This window comes from Bombina bombina, chromosome 1 (genome assembly GCF_027579735.1).
Source record: "Bombina bombina isolate aBomBom1 chromosome 1, aBomBom1.pri, whole genome shotgun sequence".
In the NCBI taxonomy this organism is placed as follows: domain Eukaryota; kingdom Metazoa; phylum Chordata; class Amphibia; order Anura; family Bombinatoridae; genus Bombina; species Bombina bombina.
The window spans coordinates 1550295222-1550309744 of record NC_069499.1 but is presented as its reverse complement, the minus strand read 5'-3'; positions in this window follow the sequence as shown (position 1 = coordinate 1550309744).

Here is a 14523-nt window from a genome sequence, read left to right as displayed (position 1 = left end):
CTACAACTCTAAATTGGAGGGATATATTAAAGTAGCTCGGTACCCATTTTGTATAAACTTGGTGCACATCGGAGCGAGCTCTCTTCTCTTAGAAGCTGTATCAGCCGAAAAATCTTGAAAAATCAATATCCTAACGTTGTCTATGAGAATTGGCTGATTTTTTTGAAAGTATTGCAATAACATATATATATATATATTTTGTTTTTAAAAAACGTTTTATTGAGGACGTAATTTAACATACAACTTTTCTCAAGTAAGAAGAAGAGCACGATATCAACACAGAACATTGTATGAGTGGTACAGAAATATATACAGGATTCTGTAGGCGTAAGTAATAAATGAAAATGAAGGCTTTTCCCTGTGCGGGGTCCTCATTTTTACAGAGGTCATCTTATGTATATACAATAGACTTTCAGAGGCATATAATCATATAACATTAAACAACTAAGGTGTGATCCTCAGAACAGCAAGCCTGTCAATGGAAGTGCTCCAATGACATGATTTTAGGTATTATGTTTACATCACAGACTCCCATCAGCATGGGGGGCCCTCTGACCCCTCTCCGTCTACTGTCTGTTGGTTTGCAGGCTCATCCTCCACATGATTAGTCTCAAAAGGGGGGGTTCAGCAAATACAACTAAGGCGCCGTGTAGTTTCTAGTGAGGCACAAGGGTAGGGGGTAAGGGGTGGAATGGCTGGCAATAACATATTCTTGTCCTGATAATTGAGTAATCTGGCAATAACAGGTCTAGGACGGCTGTCATTCTTGTTATCTAAGCGGGGGGTACCTATTCTATGCGCTCTTTCCACTAAAATCGGATGATAGGTTGGAGGAATTTTTAGAGCCTTGGTAAGTATATCTGATATGAAAAAACATAGATTTTCATACTGTTTATCCTCTGGGAGGCCTATTATTCGAATATTATTTCTTCTGGAACGATTTTCCAAATCCTCCAGCCTATCGTAGATTTTTTGAAAGTTATTAGTGGACATCTCAATTTTAGAGCTATGCATTGTGGTCAGATCCTCCAAGTCTGATACCGTCTGTTCTACTTCCTGCAGTCTATTGGAAAATTGTCTAACCTCTTGAGTTAATAAGGAAATATCTTGTTTTATTTCTGTCCTGAGGGCTTCAAATTTGGGTGCAAGAGCATCTGAGATGCAGGCGACCAGGTTCTGTATGTTAGTAAGATCAGGCATAGCTGCAATATAAGGTGTAGCTGGTTGTGACTCAGTGATAGATTCTTGAGTATTTTTGAGCTTTCTGTCTCTATGCCTAGCTGCCATAATTGGGGAAGGTGTCTTGGATGAGTTAGAAAGAAATTTATCCATGTGCCACGTGACTGTTTGTGATAGTGACAAGAGGAGCGTTTAGTAAAATGCTTATAGGTGAAGTGGGGAAGGAGTGATATTATGTGAGCAAAGGGAATAGTGGTGAATTTGATGATCCCGGATAAAATATACACCGGGAAAGTAGGGGGAAAAAAAAGAAAAAAAGGGGGGAGTGAGAAAAAAAAAAATTAAAAAGAGTGAGGATGTGATAGTGTGAGGGATGTGAGAGAAATAAATCACAGAGCACACAGAGCGAAAAACACAGGAAAGAAAAGAGACAGATACTCTAATTTAACAAGTATGGAGTATATGTGATTTCATCAGAGCCACAGATATATGTAGTAATCCATACTTCAAGTAATAAGATTCTATAAGATGCTCAAGCTTCTAGAAAATAGGACAATTGCACCTCTTTCTAATATATAGAAGGAAAAAGACTATGGAAAATATTCCCACTTCCTTTTTATGAGGTAAAAGGTTTTTAGTCTGTTTAACATACATTGTAACTGACCCTAAGATTAGGAAGGGTTTTTTTTTTTTCTCCTGCTTTGTTTTCTTGTTTTCTTCCTGTTCACTAAAAGGAAGGGAAAGAATGTTTTTTTTCTCTCTTCTCTATACTAGAGAAAAAGGGTAATTGTTTTACTTGCATATATTGTAGAAGAGTGAGCTACTCCATGAACTTTGCTATTTGACTTGTTGACTACCGCATATACTAATAGATACAGAAAACAAATGGTAAAAAAACAGGGGTAGCGAACTGCCAATTTTTGTGTTTTTTTTTTTTTTTTCTTTTGTTGATAGGTGTTTGAACTTGAAAATCTACAGTTAAACTGACTCTCCTATAAATGTAAATTGATACAACTAGACTGTTTGCTAAAATAACCTGCCATCATTCTTAGTAACAAATCACTAGGAGATACTAACTCGCATTGCAATTGCTTAAAGGGCCATAATACCCAAATGTTTAAACACTTGAAAGTGATGCAGCATAGCTGTAAAAAGCTGACTAGAAAATATCTCCTGAACATCTCTATGTAAAAAAGAAAGATATTTTACCTCAAAAGTTCCTCAGTAGCCACCTCCCATTATAAAGGATTTCTAAGCAGCATTTTAGTGTGTCTGTCCTGGGACAGCTGAAAGGATGAGCCTCGTGAACTCTCATATTATTTCACCAATCAGGTAAAGGAAGCTTACTATGAAATCTCATGAGAGTTAAGTCAAATCTCATGAGATCACAGTAAGAGTTCATGACCTCAGCACTGCTGATGATGATTGGCTGCAGTTCATTTCTTCATTTTTTATTTTTTTTTACCTGCAGCTGGGAGCAGGTGAAGTATAACTTTTTACACAGAACTTACTCTGCTGAGCTCAGGAGATTGTGAGGTAAAATATCTTCCTTTTTTACATAGAGATGCTCAGGTGATATTTTCCTGTCAGCTTTTTACAGTTATACTGCATCACTTTCAAGTGATTTAGCATATGAGTATTATGTCCCTTTAAGGAAGTCCAGTATCTTACAGTGGGATTCTGTCTTCCAAGATGATTTTGTCCTGTCTTAACCTTAGGGACCGTGTTAAATGCTGAGCTCCTACTCCCTTCCCTATATCCTTCCTTTTCACCCTTTGCCAATACTTGTTTTTATCTATGAAAGTATATCTGTGTAAAGGGGGGAAGGAGGGTAGGGAAGTATGTTTCAATTGCCCAGTGATTTGCAACTTTACCCACTGATGTCTTGTATCCTGACCGTGAAGGAGAGAGAGCCTTTCTCCAGTGTGACCCCCCTCACGCAGCACCGGTGGGAGGGGGGACGCTTGATCTGATCTGCTGGAGATGAGAAAAGTTATCCGGCTGCTCGGAATCAACACCAGCGCTGAGGACAGAGGAAGAGCGGGGGAGAGACCGCCTAGAGCCCGAGGAAGATCTCTGAGAGCAAGTAGCGATCTGAGCCCCTCACGCAGCACCGGTGGGAGGGGACTACATGATCGAGGAAAGTGCAGATCTAACAGTCTCTTAGCCTCTCTTTCTCCGCAAGAAGCCCCGCGGGTTGATGCAGAGTCAGCTAGGCTCCAGCCAGGAAGGAAGCTCTGGGTCTGTATCGGAGCGCCACAGCACGCCAGAGGATTCAAGCGTCTGTCCGGATTACTGCAAGGTAAGGGTGTAAAGCAGGTAGTTCACTTTCCAACCCCAGTGGGTGCAACAGGGATAGGTGCAAAGGAGACTTCAAATGTAAAAGACCTTCCGATATTGAACAGGTCTCGTTCCCCGTTCGTAAGCAGAGGGTTCAGCACAAACAAGGTAGAGTCTCTTTCCTTTGGTGCTGCTAGGTATAACGTTATTCACACGACCATAAACCTGAGCTCCTCCCCTCAAGGGCATGTTCTATAGCATGCAATTTTAAGCAACTTTCTAATTTACTCCTATTATCAAATTCTCTTCATTCTCTTAGGTATCTTTATTTGAAATGCAAGAATGTAAGTTTAGATGCCGGCCCATTTTTGGTGAACACACTGTGTTGTTTTTGCTAATTGGTGGATAAATTCACCCACCAATAAACAAGTGCTTTCCATGGTTCTGAACCAAAAAATAGCTTAGATGCCTTCTTTTTCAAATAAAGAAAGCAAGAGAACGAAGAAAAATTGATTATAGGAGTAAATAAGATAGTTGTTTAAATTTGCATGCTCTATTTGAATCATGAAAGAAAAAAATTGGGTTCAGTGTCCCTTTAAGTAAAGTAAAAACATTCTTTGTGCCCTCCAAAGGTAATTCAGTAGTAATAAACATATTACTTTGTAGAATGATTTTGAAGGTGGATAGATAGACCTGCAACCTACACCATACCCCCCAACTGTCCCGATTTTCGTGGGACAGTCCTGATTTTGGGGGTCTGTCCCGGGTTGCTAGCCATCTGTCCCGCATTGCCCCATGCCTAAAAAAATATATATATATATTTTTTTAAATTTTATTGGGCACATACTCAATAGCATCAATACAATTTCAGAGCTCGGCTTATGGAACCACTCATCAGAGTGGATATCCTGGTAGGAAGAATTAAAAGGTACCCACGTTATCCCGACCCTTAGTACTGTGCACTCAGTTTATCCTGGCGCTATGGACACCATAGGAGATAATTCTGTGTCTTTAAGTGACTTACTTTATTATCATCACTTTCTCTCCGGGGAAGGTCGGTGATAAGAGTGGGGTTCCCTATAATAGGGGTTATTAGGGGCTTAAACGTATTAAAACCTCTTTATAAGTTCAATACTATAGTACATATAATATATGTTCCAGACCAATCACTGCTGAGAAACACTCGCTATGAGAATCTATGGCTTTTTGCAGTTCTCTCAATGTGGTATAAAACTTAAGATTCAGTGATCAAGTTTTATGATTAAGAAGGGTTTTGACTTGGCAAGGGGATGATGGTTCAAGTGACAACTTATACAGTTTAAAATGTCCTTAAATATTTTGTGACATAATATGTTAATAGTCCAGGAAACCTTCCCCCTAGTCAAGTTCTATTTTTCTTCTTTTCTCTTCTTTTGTGCTCACTATTATAGGTTTACACATTGAGAGCCTGCAATCAACATAACAAAAATTAAATAAAATTTAAACAAAAATTAAATAAAAATAAAATTAATTAATATTAATTAAATATAACATTTGATAATAAAATTAATTAAATTAAATTTTAGATGTCTGAGCGGTGTTTTAGCAGGCACCTCTGTACACACATTTTTTAGTAGCTATTACTATCATTGTATTGCTTATTATTATTATTCTTTGTTGTATATAAGTAAACTTTTTTGCTTTATTATATTTTATATTTTATGTTTTATGTTTTATGTTTTAGATTTTGCCCCTAGTTTTTGCTTTTGCTTTTGTTTTTGTATCATTACTATTTCTTCCCCTTTTTTTCTTTCCTTGCACATAAGCTTTTATTGATGATAATCTGTCTGTTTACAACATGCAATTTTTGTAACATGCATTTTTCCAGGGGTTAAAATTTCAAGAGGGTGTTCTTTCAGCTTTAATTAACTGATTGTTCTGTGCACCAATCAACCAATCAGAAATACCCTTAGGGTATATACATGCTTAGCAGAGTATAATGTACAGGTCACAGATGAAGGCGTGAGCCGAAACGCGTCTGACCACTTAGTCTACATGTAGTTATTTTATGTTCTATTATTTTACTTTCTATGTTGCTCACAATAAAGGTGCTTTGGATTTCAACTTTCTCTTGAGACCCGCTTTCTTTGTATGTACATACTCAGAAGCAGCTGGCTTTTCTCTCCCAGGGTTATATACCTGTTAGATTATTTGTGGAAAATTAATGGTGTGTGGGTTAAGCTGTATACCCTCTGACCTCAGGTAATGGTGACCTCTCTAACCTCTGGTAGTGATGACGTCTAACCCCTGGTGATAATACTAGCATGCCTTCAGTTTTATACAATGAGCAGTGCTAACACCAGGGTAACGAACAGTGGCAGCCTCAGACTGCCAGCTAATGTGCTTGCCAACCCCTTACAATGAGTTACAGATTCCCATATATGATGTAGTGTGTGTGTCTATCTGTATCTATAAGTGTGTATGTGTGTATATGCATGTATAAGTGTAAGCTGTGTAGTGTGTGTGTATGTGCATGTATAAGTGTATGCTATGTAGCGTGTGTGTATCTGCATGTGTAAGTGTATGCTATGTAGTGTGTGTGTATGTGCATGTATAAGTGTATGCTGTGTAGTGTGTGTGTGTGTGTGTATCTGCATGTATAAGTGTATGCTATGTAGTGTGTGTGTCTGCATGTATAAATGTAAGCTATGAAGTGTGTGTATCTGCATGTATAAGTGTATACTATGTAGTGTGTGTGTGTGTGTGTGTATCTGCATGTGTAAGTGTATGCTGTGTAGTGTGTGTGTATCTGCATGTGTAAGTGTAAGCTATGTAGTGTGTGTGTCTGCATGTATAAATGTAAGCTATGAAGTGTGTGTATCTGCATGTATAAGTGTATACTATGTAGTGTGTGTGTGTATCTGCATGTGTAAGTGTATACTATGTAGTGTGTGTATCTGCATGTAAAATTGTAAGCTATGTAGAGTGTGTGTGTATCTGCATGTATAAGTGTATGCTATGCAGTGTGTGTGTGTTTCTGTATGTATAAGTGTATGCTATGTAGTGTGTGTATCTGTATGTATAAGTGTATGCTATGTAGTGTGTGTCTGCATGTGTAAGTGTATGATATGTAGTGTGTGTCTGCATGTGTAAGTGTATGCTATGTAGTGTGTGTGTGTATCTGCATGTATAAGTGTATGCTATGTAGTGTGTGTATCTGTATGTATAAGTGTATGCTATGTAGTGTGTGTGTGCGTATCTGCATATATAAGTGTATGCTATGCAGTGTGTGTGTGTATCTGTATGTATAAGTGTATGCTATGTAGTGTGTGTATCTGTATGTATAAGTGTATGCTATGTAGTGTGTGTCTGCATGTGTAAGTGTATGATATGTAGTGTGTGTCTGCATGTGTAAGTGTATGCTATGTAGTGTGTGTGTGTATCTGCATGTATAAGTGTATGCTATGTAGTGTGTGTGTGTATCTGAGTGTGTGTATCTGCCTGTATAAGTGTATGATATGTAGTGTGTGTCTGCATGTGTGAGTGTATGCTATGTAGTGTGTGTGTATCTGCATGTGTAAGTGTATGATATGTAGTGTGTATCTGCATGTGTAAGTGTATGCTATGTAGTGTGTGTGTGTATCTGTATGTTTAAGTGTATGCTATCTAGTGTGTGTGTGTATCTGTATGTATAAGTGTATGCTATGTAGTGTGTGTGTATCTGCCTGTATAAGTGTATGATATGTAGTGATGTCGCGAACAGTTCGCCGGAGAACAGTTCTCGGCGATCTTAGCTTGTTCGCGTTCGCTGCGGCGGGCGAACATATGTGATGTTCGATCCGCCCCCTATTCGTCATCATTGAGTAAACTTTGACCCTGTATCTCACAGTCTGCAGACACATTTCAGCCAGCTAGGCTAGTGTATTCAGTGTCCACTACAGTCCTGAAGGACTCATCTGATCTCTGCTGTAAGGACAGCACCCCAAAAAGCCCTTTTTAGGACTAGAACTTCAGTCGTTTTTTTTTTTTTTATCTAATTGCATGTGCCTGCCTGTCAGCCTGTGTGTGAGGCTCACAGCATATAGTGTGCCTACTTGCTCACTGCCACCACTCATATCTGGTGTAACATTAGTGTAAATTAAAAAAAAAAACTTTTACATCAGTTTGCTAGTGTAATCTAATTTCAGTTGCCAGCAGGCCTGTGTGTCAGACTCACAGCATATACTGTGCCTACTTCCATCCTCAGTGCCACCACTCATATCTGTTGTAACATTAGTGTAAATTTAAAAAAAAAAAATGTTTACATCAGTCTGCTAGTGTTATTTAATTTTAGTTGCCAGGCCAGCCTGCCACTAGTGCCAGCCTGTGTGTCAGACTCACAGCATATACTGTGCCTACTTCTATCCTCAGTGCCACCACTCATATCTGTTGTAACATTAGTGTAAATTTTGTAAAATTTTTTTTTTACATCAGTCTGCTAGTGTTATTTAATTTTAGTTGCTAGGCCAGCCTGCCACTAGTGCGGCCAGCCTGTGTGTCAGGCTCACAGCATATACTGTGCCTAATTCCATCCTCAGTAACACCACTCATATCTGTTGTAACATTAGTGTAATTTTTTTAAAAAATTTTTTTTACACCAGTCTGCTAGTGTTATTTAATTTTAGTTGCCAGGCCAGCCTGCCACTAGTGCCAGCCTGTGTGTCAGGCTCACAGCGAGCATATACTGTGCTTACTTCCATCCTCAGTGCCACCACTCATATCTGTTGTAACATTAGTGTAACTTTAAAAAAAAAAACTTTTACATCAGTCTGCTAGTGTTATTTAATTTTAGTTGCCAGGCAAGCCTGCCACTAGTGCCAGCCTGTGTGTCAGGCTCACAGAATATACTGTGCCTACTTCCATCCTCAGTGCCACCACTCATATCTGTTGTAAAATTAGTGTAACTTTTAAAAAAAAAAAAACTTTTACATCAGTCTGCTAGTGTTATTTAATTTTAGTTGCCATGCCAGCCTGCCACTAGTGCCAGCCTGTGTGTTAGACTCACAGCATATATTGCGCCTACTTCCTCAGTGCCACCACTCATATCTGTTGTAACATTAGTGTAAATTTAAAAAAAAAATGTTTTACATCAGTCTGCTAGTGTTATTTAATTGCATTTGCCTGCCTGCCTGCCAGCGTGTGTGCCAGGCCCACTTGCCAACTAGTGCCACCAATCATATTTGTTATAACAGTAGTGTAAATATTTAAAAAAAAAACTTTTTGGACTGTGAAACATCAGTCTGCTAGTGTAATCTAATTGAAGTTGCCTGCCTGCCAGCGTGTGTGCCAGGCCCACTTGCCAAGTTAGTGGCACCACTCATATTTGTTGTAACAGTAGTGTAAATATTTAAAAAAAAAACTTTTTTGACTGTGAAACATCAGTCTGCTAGTGCAATCTAATTGCAGTTGCCTGCCTGCCTGCCTGTCAGCGTGTGTGCCAGGCCCACTTGCCAACTAGTGCCGCCAATCATATTTGTTATAACAGTATTGTAAATATTTATAAAAAAAAACTTTTTGGACTGTGAAACATCAGTCAGCTAGTGTAATCTAATTGAAGTTGCCTGCCTGCCAGCGTGTGTGCCAGGCCCACTTGCCAAGTTAGTGGCACCAATCATATTTGTTGTAACAGTAGTGTAAATATTTAAAAAAAAACTTTTTTGACTGTGAAACATCAGTCTGCTAGTGTAATCTAATTGAAGTTGCCTGCCTGCCAGCGTGTGTGCCAGGCCCACTTGCCAACTAGTGCCACCAATCATATTTGTTATAACAGTAGTGTAAATATTTAAAAAAAAAACTTTTTGGACTGTGAAACATCAGTCTGCTAGTGTAATCTAATTGCAGTTGCCTGCCTGCCTGCCAGCGTGTGTGCCAGGCCCACTTGCCAACTAGTGCCACCAATCATATTTGTTATAACAGTAGTGTAAATATTTAAAAAAAAAACTTTTTTGCCTGTGAAACATCAGTCTGCTAGTGTAATCTAATTGCAGTTGCCTGCCTGCCTGCCAGCGTGTGTGCCAGGCCCACTTGCTAAGTGCCACCAATCATATTTGTTATAACAGTAGTGTAAATATTTATAACAAATTTTTTTTTTTACTGTGAAACATCAGTCTGCTAGTGTAATCTAATTGAAGTTGCCTGCCTGCCTGCCTGCCTGCCTGCCTGCCTGCCAGCGTGTGTTTACCTGGCCCACTTGCAAAGTTAGTGGCACCACTCATATTTGTTGTAACAGTAGTTTAAATATTTAAAAAATAAACATTTTTGACTGTGAAACATCAGTCTGCTTTTTTGTGTCAGGCTCACAGCGTATACTGTGCCCACTTGCCCAGTGCCACCACTCATATCTTGTTTAATAGTAGTGTAAGTGTACATTTAAAAAAAATAAACTTTTTGGATTGTGAAACATCAGTCTGCTTTTTTGTGTCAGGCTCACAGCGTATACTGTGCCCACTTGCCCAGTGGCACCACTCATATTTTGTTTAATAGTAGTGTAAGTCTACATTTAAAAAAAAAATGACAGGCAGAGGCAGGCCACCCCGCAGGTGCCGTCGTGGTGCTGTGATTCCCTTTGACCTTTGTTCAGAGGCCACGTGCCATGAACGCGAAAAGTTCTGAGGAGGACCTAGTTGACTGGCTAACACAGGACACCCAATCTTCTACAGCTTCCGCTCGTAACCTTGACGCACCATCCACCTCCAGCTTAGCTTCGGGCACCTCTCAAATGACCAGTGCCACTCGCCCGCCTGCCGCCACCACCAACACTAGCACCACAGCCGCTTCACTTGATCTGTCAGAGGAGTTATTGACACATCAGTTGGAAGAAATGAGTGATGCGCAACCATCATTGACAGAGGATGTAGATAACAGTGATATGTCTCAGTCAGGCAGCATTACAGACATGGACATATGGTGTGATGATGATGGTGATGTTGTACCCACTGCTGCTTCCTTTGTTGATTTGTCGGATACAAGTGAAGCGGTTGATGATGCGTCCGTGGATGTCACGTGGGTGCCCGCTAGAAGAGAAGAAGAAGAGGGGGAAAGTTCAGATGGGGAGACAGAGAGGAGGAGGAGGAGACGAGTTGGAAGCAGGGGGAGGTCATCGCAAGGAGATAGTGGCACAGTCAGACAGCATGCATCGGCACCCGGGGTCAGCCAGACAGCACGCCAATCAACGCATGCTGTTGCCACCACCAGAATGCCGTCATCGCAGAGCTCAGCAGTGTGGCATTTTTTGTGTGTGTCTGCCTCTGACAACAGCGATGCCATTTGCAACCTGTGCCAAAAGAAACTGAGTCGTGGGAAGTCCAACACCCACCTAGGTACAACTGCTTTGCGAAGGCACATGGTCTCACATCACAAACGCCGATGAGATGAACACATGAGTAGAAGCAGCACACAAACTCAAAGCCGCCATCCTCCTCCTGGTCCAGCATCTTCAGCCACGTCAGACACTGCTGTACTCCTTGCCCCCTCTCAACCATCCGCCACTCAGTCTCTCTTCCATGGCAGTTCCTGCTCATCTGCCCACAGTCAGGTGTCTGTCAAGGACATGTTTGAGTGTAAGAAGCCAATTTCCCAAAGTCACCCCCTTGCCCGGCGTCTGACAGCTGGCTTGTCTGAACTCTTAGCCCGCCAGCTTTTACCATACAAGCTGGTGGAGTCTGAGGCGTTCAAAAAATTTGTATCTATTGGGACACTGCAGTGGAAGGTACCCGGCCGAAATTTATTTTCACAAAAGGCAATCCCCAACCTGTACTCGATTGTGCGAAAGGAAGTAATGGCATGTCTGGCACACAGTGTTGGGGTAAGGGTCCATCTGACCACTGATAGCTGGTCTGCAAAGCATGGTCAGGGCAGGTATATCACCTACACTGCGCATTGGGTAAACCTTCTGACGGCTGACAAGCATGGAATGCGTGGCTCTGCAGAGGAGTTGGTGACGCCGCCACGACTTGCAGGCAGGCCTGCTGCTACCTCCTCTACTCCTCCTACTCCATCCTCTTCCATAACCTCTTCCTCGGCTGAGTCCTCTTCTGCTGCTGCGTCTTGCTCCACATCAACGGCACCCCCCCAGCTCCCCAGGTACTATTCAACATCCCGGATATGGCAGTGTCACGCCTTCTTGGGGTCGACTTGCCTGAAAGCAGAGAGTCACACCGCAGCAGCACTCCTGTCCGCCCTGAACGCACAGGTGGATCAGTGGCTGACTCCGCACCAACTGGAGATCGGCAAAGTGGTTTCTGACAACGGAAGTAATTTGGTGGCGGCATTGAAATTGGGCAAGTTGACACATGTGCCATGCATGGCACATGTGTGTAATCTGATTGTACAACGCTTTGTGCATAAGTACCCAGGCTTACAGGACGTCCTGAAGCAGGCCAGGAAGGTGTGTGGCCATTTCAGGCGTTCCTACATGGCCATGGCGCACTTGTCAGATATCCAGCGGCGAAACAACCTGCCAGTGAGGCGCTTGATTTGCGACAGCCCGACACGTTGGAATTCAACACTCCTAATGTTTGACCGCCTGCTACAACAAGAAAAAGCTGGGTATTTTTTTGCCACGTTATTGGACGCTCATGCGCAATGCCTGTAGGCTCATGCGTCCTTTTGAGGAGGTGACAAACCAAGTCAGTCGCACCAAAGGCACCATCAGCGACATCATACCATTTGTTTTCTTCCTGGAGCGTGCCCTGCGAAGAGTGCTGGATCAGGCCGTAGATGAGCGTGAAGAGGAAGAGTTGTGGTCTCCATCACCACCAGAAACAGCCTTATCAGCATCGCTTGCTGGACCAGTGGCAACGCAGGAAGAGGATTGTGAGGAAGAGGAGTCAGAGGAGGAATGTGGCTTTGAGGAGGAAGACCAAGCACAACAGGCATCCCAGGGTGCTCGTTGTTGTCACCTATCTGGTACCCGTGGTGTTGTACGTGGCTGGGGGGAAGAAGATACCTTCAGTGAGATCAGTGAGGATGAGGAACTGGACATGAGTAGCTCGGCATCCAACCTTGTGCAAATGGGGTCTTTCATGCTGTCGTGCCTGTTGAGGGACACTCGTATAAAAAAGCTGAAGGAGAACGACCTGTACTGGGTGTCCACGCTACTAGACCCCCGGTATAAGCATAAAGTGACTGAAATGTTACCGAATTCCCGCAAGTCGGAAAGGATGGAGCAGTTCAAAAATAAATTAAAAGTATGCTTTACACAGCGTATAAGGGTGATATCACAGCACAACGGGAATCTAACAGGGGAAGAGATGAAAGTAATCCTCCTCCTCCCACGACCACGCCGGCAAGGACAGGGCGCTTTCCAGACGTGTTGTTGATGGAGGACATGCGGACCTTTTTAACTCCTATGCATCGCCACAGCCCTTCGGGATCCAGCCTCAGAGAACGACTCAACTGACAGGTAGCAGACTACCTCGCATTAACTGCGGATTTCGACACTCTGAGGAGCGATGGACCCCTTGACTACTGGGTGTGCAGGCTTGACCAGTGGCCTGAGCTATCCCAATTTGCAATCGAACTTCTGGCCTGCCCCGCTTCAAGTGTCCTGTCAGAAAGGACCTTCAGTGCAGCAGGAGGTATTGTCACTGAGAAGAGAAGTCGCCTAGGTCAAAAAAGTCTTGATTATCTCACCTTTATTAAAATGAATGAGGGATGAATCCCGAAGGGACTGATGTGGTTATCTATTAATTTAAAATATCTCTACTTTCTACTAAATATAATATACTAAATCTCTATGGTGGTACCACTAAAACCAACACAGATAAATTGTGAAATAAACTCTATGAGGGTCCTCCATTATTTGTCAAACAGTTTATTTAGGAATCAATATATGTTAATAATAAGATAAATATTTACAGGTATATATATATAAATCTATTTTACAGATACAGTCCACATTTTAAGATACAGGGCAACATTTCTACTAAACTAACCCCAATTGTGCTACACAGAATATTATCCCAGAAATACTTAGCCAGATTCTCTGTGTCCAACATCATCCATCTTTTAGCAGGAGCAGGATACAATAGAAGAGACAGAGGCTCTGGTGTTACAGTATTTTATAACCCAATTCAAAAGGGAGTGGCTTATCAAATGCCACTCAAAAAGACCAATGGGAGTGTCTATAGTTCAGAGAGAAAGGTGTACCTGGGGGAAGGGATCCCAATAACAGCTAAGTGAATATTCCAGTGATAAAATGTCACCACAACTGACATTGGGCGATACATTCGAGTAAAAAAGGCCTGATGAGATGAGCTGCCTTGGGCTAAAAATGGTACACACGCTGCTGTATTTTATCTTCGAATGCCGGATGACTTGCGTGACTTATCAGCCAACAACTAGGGTTCAAGCCGCAATGTTTTAGGGCAATTTCTAACTGTCAAACAAACATCAATTTTTCTTGCCGCTGCAGGCATGTGTACATGCCTAATTTTTCTGGCCTCTGGTGCTGCACTGTGGCTTCAAAACCAAAACCAAAACCAAAAAAAAGGCACATAATAGGGATTAAACTGCTAAGAATAGTACTACTTAACACACCACTCATATCTGGTGACACAGTAGATTGCACGCGCAGTGCCCCAAATTTGAAGTAGGAGGACCCACCAAGCATCTTTTTCCATCTCCCGGTTCCTAAAAATGATCTCCGGGTTCCTAAAAACTATGCCATACCTGTACTCGATTGTACAAAAGGAAGTCATGGCATATGTGTTCTTTCATGCTGTCGTGCCTGTTGAGGGTCGGGGACCCTCGTATAAAAAGGCTGAAGGAGAACGACCTGTACTGGGTGTCCAAGCATCTTTTTCCATCTCCCGGTTCCTAAAAATTATCTCCGAGTTCCTAAAATCGATGCAATACCTGTACTCGATTGTGCAAAAGGAAGTCATGGCATATGTGGTATTTCATGCTGTTGTGCCTGTTGAGGGTCGGGGACCCTCGTATAAAAAGGCTGAAGGAGAACGACCTGTACTCGATGTCCAAGCATCTTTTTCCATCTCCCGGTTCCTAAAAATTATCTCCGGGTTCCTAAAATCGATGCCATACCTG